Source organism: Helianthus annuus, chromosome 4 (genome assembly GCF_002127325.2).
Source record: "Helianthus annuus cultivar XRQ/B chromosome 4, HanXRQr2.0-SUNRISE, whole genome shotgun sequence".
NCBI classification, from domain to species: Eukaryota; Viridiplantae; Streptophyta; class Magnoliopsida; order Asterales; family Asteraceae; genus Helianthus; species Helianthus annuus.
Genome location: NC_035436.2, coordinates 154,949,706 through 154,958,840, shown reverse-complemented (window position 1 = coordinate 154,958,840; position 9,135 = coordinate 154,949,706). Strand labels below are relative to the sequence as shown.

Here is a 9,135-nt window from a genome sequence, read left to right as displayed (position 1 = left end):
GGTTTTAGATCAAAACCGACCCGTGCACACCCCTAGTTAGATCAATGAAATTTTAAATTAAATATTTATTAATAAGCGGAAAAAGTAATAGAAAAAGTTAAAAGAAATAAAAATGTTAATTTTTTAAATTTTCATGTATAATGTTATCGTTTTACTTTCATATTTGATTAGGTTAGTATAGTAGTAGCAAGAGGAATTAACAACACATATTTTTTTTTGTTCCTATTCATTACCTGTCGGTTATTACATAGTAAATAAAGATAAAAATTATAAACTTTTATATAAACAATTAAAACTATCTTTATCTTTATAAATAATAAAAACGTTAATATATATATTTTTTAAATTTTATTACTTTTATATATAGATATATATATATATATATATATATATATATATATATATTAAACCCATTAAGTCTAACCACCCTTCAAGTCATTCTTGTCCATTGGATCATGCTGATAATAAATCTTGACCCTTTAAACTCCTATTTTTAACTGCTATTGTGGCAGTTCTGGGTGGTTCTGTACGCCCCCTCATTTTCCGGCCCATCTTTCCCACTAAACACGGTTGCTACAAAACTGGGACGTGGGTAGAATGCAGTTGCCAACCAATCTTATATAAAATAAACCATTGCATCCAAATATTCGCCTCCATACATCCTACTATTTGCAGTAGATATCATATATACATAGAAACACAAAGATGGTACCGTCATTCAATCGTGATCTGAAACCTACATTCAAGCGTTCTTCATTCGCGATCTGGTAAGCATCTAGATTTTCGTTAGGGTTTCTTATGATTATAGTTTTTATTGTTTGAAATCAGATGAAATTGGGTAAAATCGCTAACGGCTATTATAATTTCATCGAAGTCGATGCCTAAATTTCCCACTGTTGCTAAACGTAAGTTCTGCATCCCAATTTCTCTCAATCGCCAGTTTCACACACTTTTTCATATTCAACACTCGAGTTTCGTTTCGTGGTTAGTGGTGAATTTGTGGTGAAAAAAACTATAATTTTGTACCAGGAAATAAGAATGATGCTTTGAACGCCGATTATTGGTAAAACATGTAATTTGAGGATGACCTGATTAAAAGGTCTTATTACTAGATTCAATTTTAATATGTGCATTGCACATGCTCGATGAAATGTCTATGAGAGAATTTGAGGTGATTTTGGTACATGTTTCAACAGTTTGTTATGGATGTATGGTTCTTGCAAATATTTTATTTGATTACATTTGTACAAGGACTGATTTTTTTTATTGAAGACGACACACACGTCTGTCTCCTCCTCAATCATCAGTCCAGTGTTTGCAGGTCCAGTGTACAAGGACTAATGTATTACAACTTTGTATATTCATCAGAAAAAGGTGGGCCTCGATTGGAAGGAGAAGATAGTGGACTACGGACGGAACCTGCTATTTTGTCTGTTGAGGTATATTTATAAAAAATAGAAATTAATAATGTTTTTATACCAATAAGAACATAGAAATTAAGCATTTATATTGCTTTGTTTTGTTTGCTTACTCGTAAAGGATGTGATTTCAGGGTAGAGGGTATAACGTTCAGATTTTCCATGTTGAAGAGCCTGTTTCAGATTATCTTCGAGCTACTGTTTCAACAGTAATGTCAATTCATGATAAGGTAGCCCCACTATTGTATATGATTTAAACTATATTCAACATTTGAGTGAATTGCAAGAATTGTCCTTTATCTTTATGCCTCTTTACAGGCGGTGTCCTTTATGTTTAAAATTGACAAGTTGTGTCCTTTATGTTTAAAAATCAAGCACGTTTTACCCTTTGAGCCTAACCCAGATTGTTTTCACAGTTAAATTTAACCATGTGCATGTCATGTGAGGGTAATTGTGTCATTTAATATTTACCCTGCATTTCCCCCCAATTTAAAGAACCCCAAACCCTAATTCTTCCCATTTCCCCCAAATTGTTCATCATCAAGAAGTCACATGGACCATCCATCCGATGCACCCTCACCGTTAGATCCACCACTAGCCACCATCTTCTTAAACTCATCAAAGTTAACACACCCCACCGACTTAATCATCTCACATACCCACACCTGTAGATACGATCCCTGCCACACTTCTCTGTTTCTTCTTCTCAACAAAACCCACACTCTGACACGCACACTCCAAACTTTCTCATTACATATAGTGATTGTTTCTGATTGGAGTTATGAAAGGTCTGGTTGACAAAAGTGAAAAATTTCACTAAAACATTTAAATGGGAAAAAATGACAAAAGAGTTCACAATTATTTAAAGTGTGCTACGTCATAAAAGTGGGTGAAGTCATTACCGAAATGACAACGGAAGGGGATAAATCCTTGGACGTAAATTCCTTGGAATTGACATGAGTTAAAAAGAAAACGTTAAACTAAAAATTCAATTTTTGGTAAGAAACAATGTTTTAACACGTATGAATACTATGAGACGAATTTGGAAATGAATAAATCAAATAATGTGGGTCTTAACACCGATTGGCCAGGAACCCCTTGCTAAGGTTATTGAAGCTTCGAACGCTTCGGGCAGGTAAGAATCTTGAAGTTCTAAGTTATTTCTCTAACTTGTGAAGCCTTTTTGAACAATAGTAACTTAAAACAATGTTATACAACTTACTTTTAACAAGATTCTTTGAACAAAACTCAATAATCCTTGCCATAAAGCTTGAAACTTCAAACTTTAATGGAGGTTTTTGGAGAAAGATGAAGAAGAAGGAAATGGATAAAAGAGGAAAGGACAAGGTGGTTGTTGGAACCTTCTTTTAGAACATACCTAGGCATTACCCGAAGAAAGTCAAGAGGGTAGATCCGGTGACTGGAGTTGAAGAGACAATTTTACATGTGAAGAAGCCTAGAGTGATCAAGAATATCCCTGTGCCGAAAATGGAACAAGAGTTTTACAAAGGTTTTATATCTTGGGTTTAGAGTTGTATGTCGACTGAAGCTGTAATCACTTACAGGGCTGAAAATGCAATTAGAGAAATCTTTTGGAAATGATTTGTAATGGGTTGCTTGGGGCAAGCAACGGTTAAGTGTGGGGATGTGACGGGTGGTCCATGGGACAACCCTTAAGTGTGTTAAAAGACGAGTTAATCCCACATTTGACCATGTAATTGTCTTGAATTAGATAACTACGGTTGCTTATGTTTCAGGTACATTTGGAGCTTAAAAGTATGGAAATAAAGCTTTGAATAGACACGACTGGATTAGAGATTGAAAGACGGAGAATAAATGAAAAAAATAAAATTTTGGAATTGAAGAATTAAGAAGATAACATGATAGAGGATGAAATTACGAGAACGTAGGCGAAAACGGTGAAGAAAACGGAGTTGAAACGAGAAAGTTATGAAGAAAACAAGATTGATTCGTAGAACAAAAGGTTAGATCTAATGGGTGCTAGGGCAGCCCCACTCTCGGTGATAACTAGTACCGAGTAGTGTTTTTGTGTCTCATTCGTGAATCGACAACTAGAAAAATGCCTATGGTTTGGTGACTTCCTATGTCGTGTCACATGTTAATGGCTTTGCAACCCATTAACACTTGATACATATAGAAATACATGATTTATACAAAAATACGTGATTTATACAAGATGCATACCATGTTTTTCATACAAAGTATACAAACGTTAAATACAAGAACTGCATGAATTCACACCAACATTATGTTGACATTTTTTTTTCAAAACTCACATGTATTTTAGGTAACTAGAAGTGGATGTGCGCGCGGCCTTACTCATGCTTGTGGATGTCGCATATGTTGCGAGCCCAATCGTTTGAATCGCACAAGTTCGGATATGATACGTACTTGACTGTTAACGTGTTGAATATGTTTGCCATGATCACTACGTGCTTTAACCTGTTAGTTTATGTGTAAAAACTTATGTGCACTACTTGAACCTTGACCTGACATGTATGGTAACCATGTTAGGACGTGGTTGACCACTTATAGCTCAAGTGACCTTTTCATATATCTGCCGAGCTAATCTAATGTGAGTTCACACTTTCTACAAGGCATGGGATTCCTGGTGGTTAGGAATGGGTAAAGGATTTAATCGGAAACTGCATGACCTCCTGGTTTGGAACACGTACTACATCCACTTTATTGAAGGGTGACAACATGTAATCGGAACCTGCTCCCCCTGATACTTTTGGATCAGATATGTTATGTTGACTCATTAAAAACCTTTACTAAGAAAACCCAATGGGACAAAACTTAGTCAAGGGAAAAAGAGTGCAACTTGAATAAGTCTCCCCCTCATTTTAACATGTTTCCTTTAAGTGACATGTGTCCATCTTCCTTGAAAGTCGAATAAAGCCTTTGTAGCGATGATTTGTTGCTTGGTCCCTTAATGTGCAATCCTTTATGTTGAGCAATGTTGTATAATCTTCTAACGAGACTTTAGGTGCCTCTTTCCAAAAATTACCATATGTCCATGACTGTGTTTCGTTACATTCCTGCATCTACAAGACTAACCAAACTTGTTTTAATGGGTTAGTAAAATATAATCAAATATCATTTATACTTGAAATGTTTCTTTGAACTCATTCCAATGTCTCTTCGCTTGGCACAAATTATGACAATAAGCTCAAGTGAAATACAAAGCTTTCTTAGCACACATCGTAGTAGCGGAGGAAAAGGAAAAGAAGGCAATTGATAAGGTGCCTGTGTTTCGTGATTTTCCTAAAGTCTTTCCTGCCCTCCACCTCTGGCCATCATTTTGTTTTAATGCAGGAAAAGAAAATTTTTTAAAGGACAAGAAATGAAATTATTCAAACAAACACAACCGTCAAATTTAAAAAAAAAAAAAAAAGTGGGCTCAGGCCTAGGTATGAACATCCATAACTGCCCGCTTCGCTGCTTTTAAGGAGCAGCACCTTCTTCATTCATCATGTCTTCACCAGCATCCGCTTCAGGATTAGCTTGAACATCCTTCTCAGCCTCACCACCAACACCAATTAGCTTTTCAATCTCTTTTGAAGGCCCCTCAGCTACAGATTTAACAGGATGCTCCACAGGATTATCGATTACCCCTCCTGGTAGTTCCAAGACTCCTATTATTTACAAAAATGCCACCGCATCAATCTCAGCCACAAACCACTAAGATCTTGTGGCTGAGAATCGTTCTCACCGTTCTCACACATTGAGGCATTCTCTCCTGGTCATGTTCCTATATATATATATATATATATATATATATAGGTACGGGATCAGGAGAGAACGGTGAAAAGTGTGAGAACGGTGAGAACGAATCCTGGCCCAACACGTGGCAGGGGGCGAAAGGTGATTTGGGTGGATCATCAAGTGGGCAAGGCGGAACGGATATTTGCTTAAAAGGAAAGCTATGAAAAGGTACGTGGCTATACGCTTCGTAAAGTCTTGTTATTGTTTATGCTACTTATTTGAAGAATAATGATCTAGTCTTAATGTTGGTTATTACTAAGCGAAGGAATTCGTATGTAATAACCGGATGAGAAAAATTTAGAGATTTGATAGTGAATAAATGATGAAAGTGGTGGATTCCACTTAAAAGTTTAAATGGGTCAAATTGACTCGAACACTATAGGTGTTAAAAGAAAAGAAATAAAAATGAAAGGAAAGTGGATGATAACATAGGTTTGGGGATTAAAGGAAAAGATAAAGATTAGAAACTAGAATAGGTGTTGAAGAAAAGAAATAAAAATGAAAGGAAAGGGGACCATAACATAGGTTTGGGGATTAAAGGAAAAGATAAAGATTAGAAGGAACAATGATATGGGGTTGAGGGGTCGAGAATAAAGAAAAAAAGAACCATAGACATAGCCTAACGAGAGTCCTAAGTTGTAGTACCTGTTGGGTCCCACTGTAGCAGGTTTTTGATAGGATCGAAGCTTTCTGTTTCAATTTGTGGAGCCGAAGAGGTTGAATGGTGATGGAAGGTGTAAAAGAAATGCTCAAACAGGGGTGCTTGAAGTTTGATTTTGTTGAAGAGCTTTTTATTTCATCGATCGATTTACGGGTTTTAGAAATTTGAAGGATTGTAACGTTTATATAATTTACGATTGATAAAACCAGTTTTCTAGTCACTTTGTTCTTATATAAAAGGGTTAATGTTCATTCATGTGCATTTTGATGCTCAGATTTGAGGTAAAAAAAACTGATAATATAGCCCTCTTTCCAGATCTTTGATGCATATAAAAAGTGAAAATAATGGGCCACAGAACATTGGATTTGTTTGACTTCTAAATTAGAAGAACCAAAAGATTTATTTGTATGTAAAATCCAATTGAAAAGCCACTGTTAAACTAGGGTCGTTGATGTTACTGTACAGGGGTGGGTGATGTCAAGTGATGGAGCATGGTGGTGGTAGGTGGTGGTTGTGAGGGTGGGGGTTTATCTTGAGAGAGTGTGTGTTTAGAGAGAGATGTATTATATATATGGTTTTAATTATTAAAATGGTTATATAAAATAAATTTTTAAATGACACAATTACCCTCACATGACCTGCACATGGTTAAATTTAACTGTGAAAACAAACTGGGTTAGGTTCAAAGGGTAAAACGTGCTTGATTTTTAAACATAAAGGATATAACTTGTCAATTTTAAACATAAAGGACACCGCCTGTAAAAAGGCATAAAGATAAAGGACAATTCTTGCAATTCACTCTTCAACATTTACATTCTGTTTGCATTTTTATTATTATCTTACGCGTTTATTGTTTTAACTTGTAGGAGCCAATGGGGGTTATTCTTGTCTTTTTAACTCGCCAAGATGATATTGATACTGCCGTTCAATTAATCACGGGAGAAGCCCAAAACAGCGGCAAGTCTTCTCTAGGTATGCCATAGGCTTAAAAAATTTTAAATTTGAATCCGTTTGGTGTCATTGAAATGTGTAAATATTTAGTGTTCACGATAATTTGTAGTTCGTTAACCTCTTCTGTTTCTAACTATGACAATTTTGTTAAACATGTCAGGATTGATTGTTTTGCCTTTGTATTCTGGACTCACTTATGCAGATTAGGTTACTTATTCTTACTTTTATCTTTTTTCCTTTTTCATGTGGTTATTTTTGCACATACCATATTATGCATTTGTGAATACCTTTTTACGAAATATGAATATATGATTCACGTTTGCGATATTTTTTAAGACTTAGTGTTTTCTCCTTCCCCTAGAGGGAAACGAAATGTGGTGATCTCAACCAATATTGCAGAGACATCCCTGACGTTAGAGGTTATCTTTGAGTAATTTAGTTGCATATATATGTAAAGTAAAATATATTATAAATTATCTTGAACTATTTTAATTTCATTTATTTGAGTAGTGAATCGTCTATGTTGTTGAGAGTGGTTTCTCAAAACAACGGTTTTACAACCCGGTAATTCTTTCACTTTTTTAGCCATGCCATGCTCTTTATTGACACTATGGTTTCTCAATATATATAGAATTTTAAACCTTGTAACTTGTTGTGCACAGATTACAGATATATAAAACCTTGTAGTGGCACCGATATCCAAAACATCTGCTAGACAACGGGCCGGAAGGGCTGGAAGAATACGACCCGGGAAATGTTATAGGTGATGAACATCGAGAGGATCACATAAAAACCTCCTTGAGTAGGTACATTTTACATGCACGTTATAGTTTCGGATTGTGGGCAAGATTCATGGGTTGGGTAACAAGTCAAAACGGGTCATCATGAGTATGGGCCGAACGCCCAGTCTGACCTTTAACTACATTTCCTTTTCATTTTCAAAAATAATTAATGCGTAAATTGTGACTACAAAAACAGGAGTGTTGGGATTAGCGGGTCAAAACTCGATACATGGAGCAGTTTTCGCTGTGGACAAGATAGGTGGGTAACATGTCAAGATAGGTATGGGTTAAACCGGTTCATCATGAGTGGGCCAGTCTTACCTTCAACCATGTTTTTCTTTTTATTTTCATAAATATTTAAGACTTAAAATGTGAATAGTCAAAAACAATACAGTTACAAAATTAAGGGTTATATGCTGGTGTTAGTATTAACTAAAATGTAAACATGGTAAATGGGAATGGGTAGTGATTTCCACTATGGGCAAGATGGATGGGTAAGAGGTCAAAATGGGTTAGGGTTAAACTGTGTTATCATGCATGATTATGGATTTGGGTGTGCTATTGCTACAAACTGCAGTTGTTGGTGTTGGTCTGAATAGCATGTAAGACACTCCACATTTATAACATATCATGGAGGTAGAATTGCCCACTTTCAGGTGGGTCCGTTTGGGGTGATGTTTGGTCTTGGGGTCACATGCTCCACACAAGGTGATTATAGAGTAGGACAGTAGAGACTAAACTGTGAGTGTCACTTCTCTATAGTTCATACATTACATAGTGAACACTCAACTATGTGCCATTAATTAAATCTGGAAATTTGAATTTTTTTAAATTTTGTATATAAAATTTATAACTATATTGCAAAGAAGTTTATGGGGTGTCAATTGTTAGACCTTTTTTTCTACTTCTTACTGATTATAAAGGTATATTTACATTAAAAGTTTAATTTTGAAGTCCATAGTAGCATTATGTTATTTTTATTGTTAAAGTATATAGCTTTCTTCAAGCCTTTGAGTATGAATTTATCACATTTGCAGCCGACAACAGAGGCTCTTGGATTGCCCATGCATAGGAATGGTAAATGGGAATAGACAACTGTACCCGAAGTTTCACCATCACAATATAAATTAGTAAAATTAGTTAATTGTTAACTTTAAACGCACTGCTAATTGTAATATTTTTTTATTAAAAGTACTCAAAGAAATAAACCGATCGGTGATGTTATTATAATGTTGAATTCCCCGCCCACCGGACAGGTATTAAACTAGTTAATATATGGTTATCAGTCATCTTTATTCTTATCATCAAAATCTTTTAATTTTAATAATTAATATATGGTTATCACTTATCTTTATCCTTATCATCAAATTCTCTTCCGCAAATTTTAATTTGAGACCACCTCATAAAGCGACATGTGTCCCCAAAATGGTTTCTTTTATTATAGAGTACTAGCGGTAAGACCCGTGTGCAAACACGGGTCGTTTATTAGAAAACCATGCATAACACATTTTATTAAATGACGAATGACTATACA

At 35.3% G+C, this 9,135-nt stretch overlaps 1 long non-coding RNA gene across 1 annotated transcript; it reads left to right on the top strand.

The window, feature by feature from the left end:
• Nucleotides 1-1,580: 1,580 nt before the first annotated feature.
• LOC118491094 lies at nt 1,581-7,017 on the top strand. Its single transcript, XR_004890336.1, has 3 exons — nt 1,581-1,648; nt 6,735-6,840; nt 6,980-7,017. It is a non-coding gene; the product is annotated as an uncharacterized LOC118491094 (long non-coding RNA).
• The last annotated feature ends 2,118 nt before the right edge of the window (nt 7,018-9,135 follow it).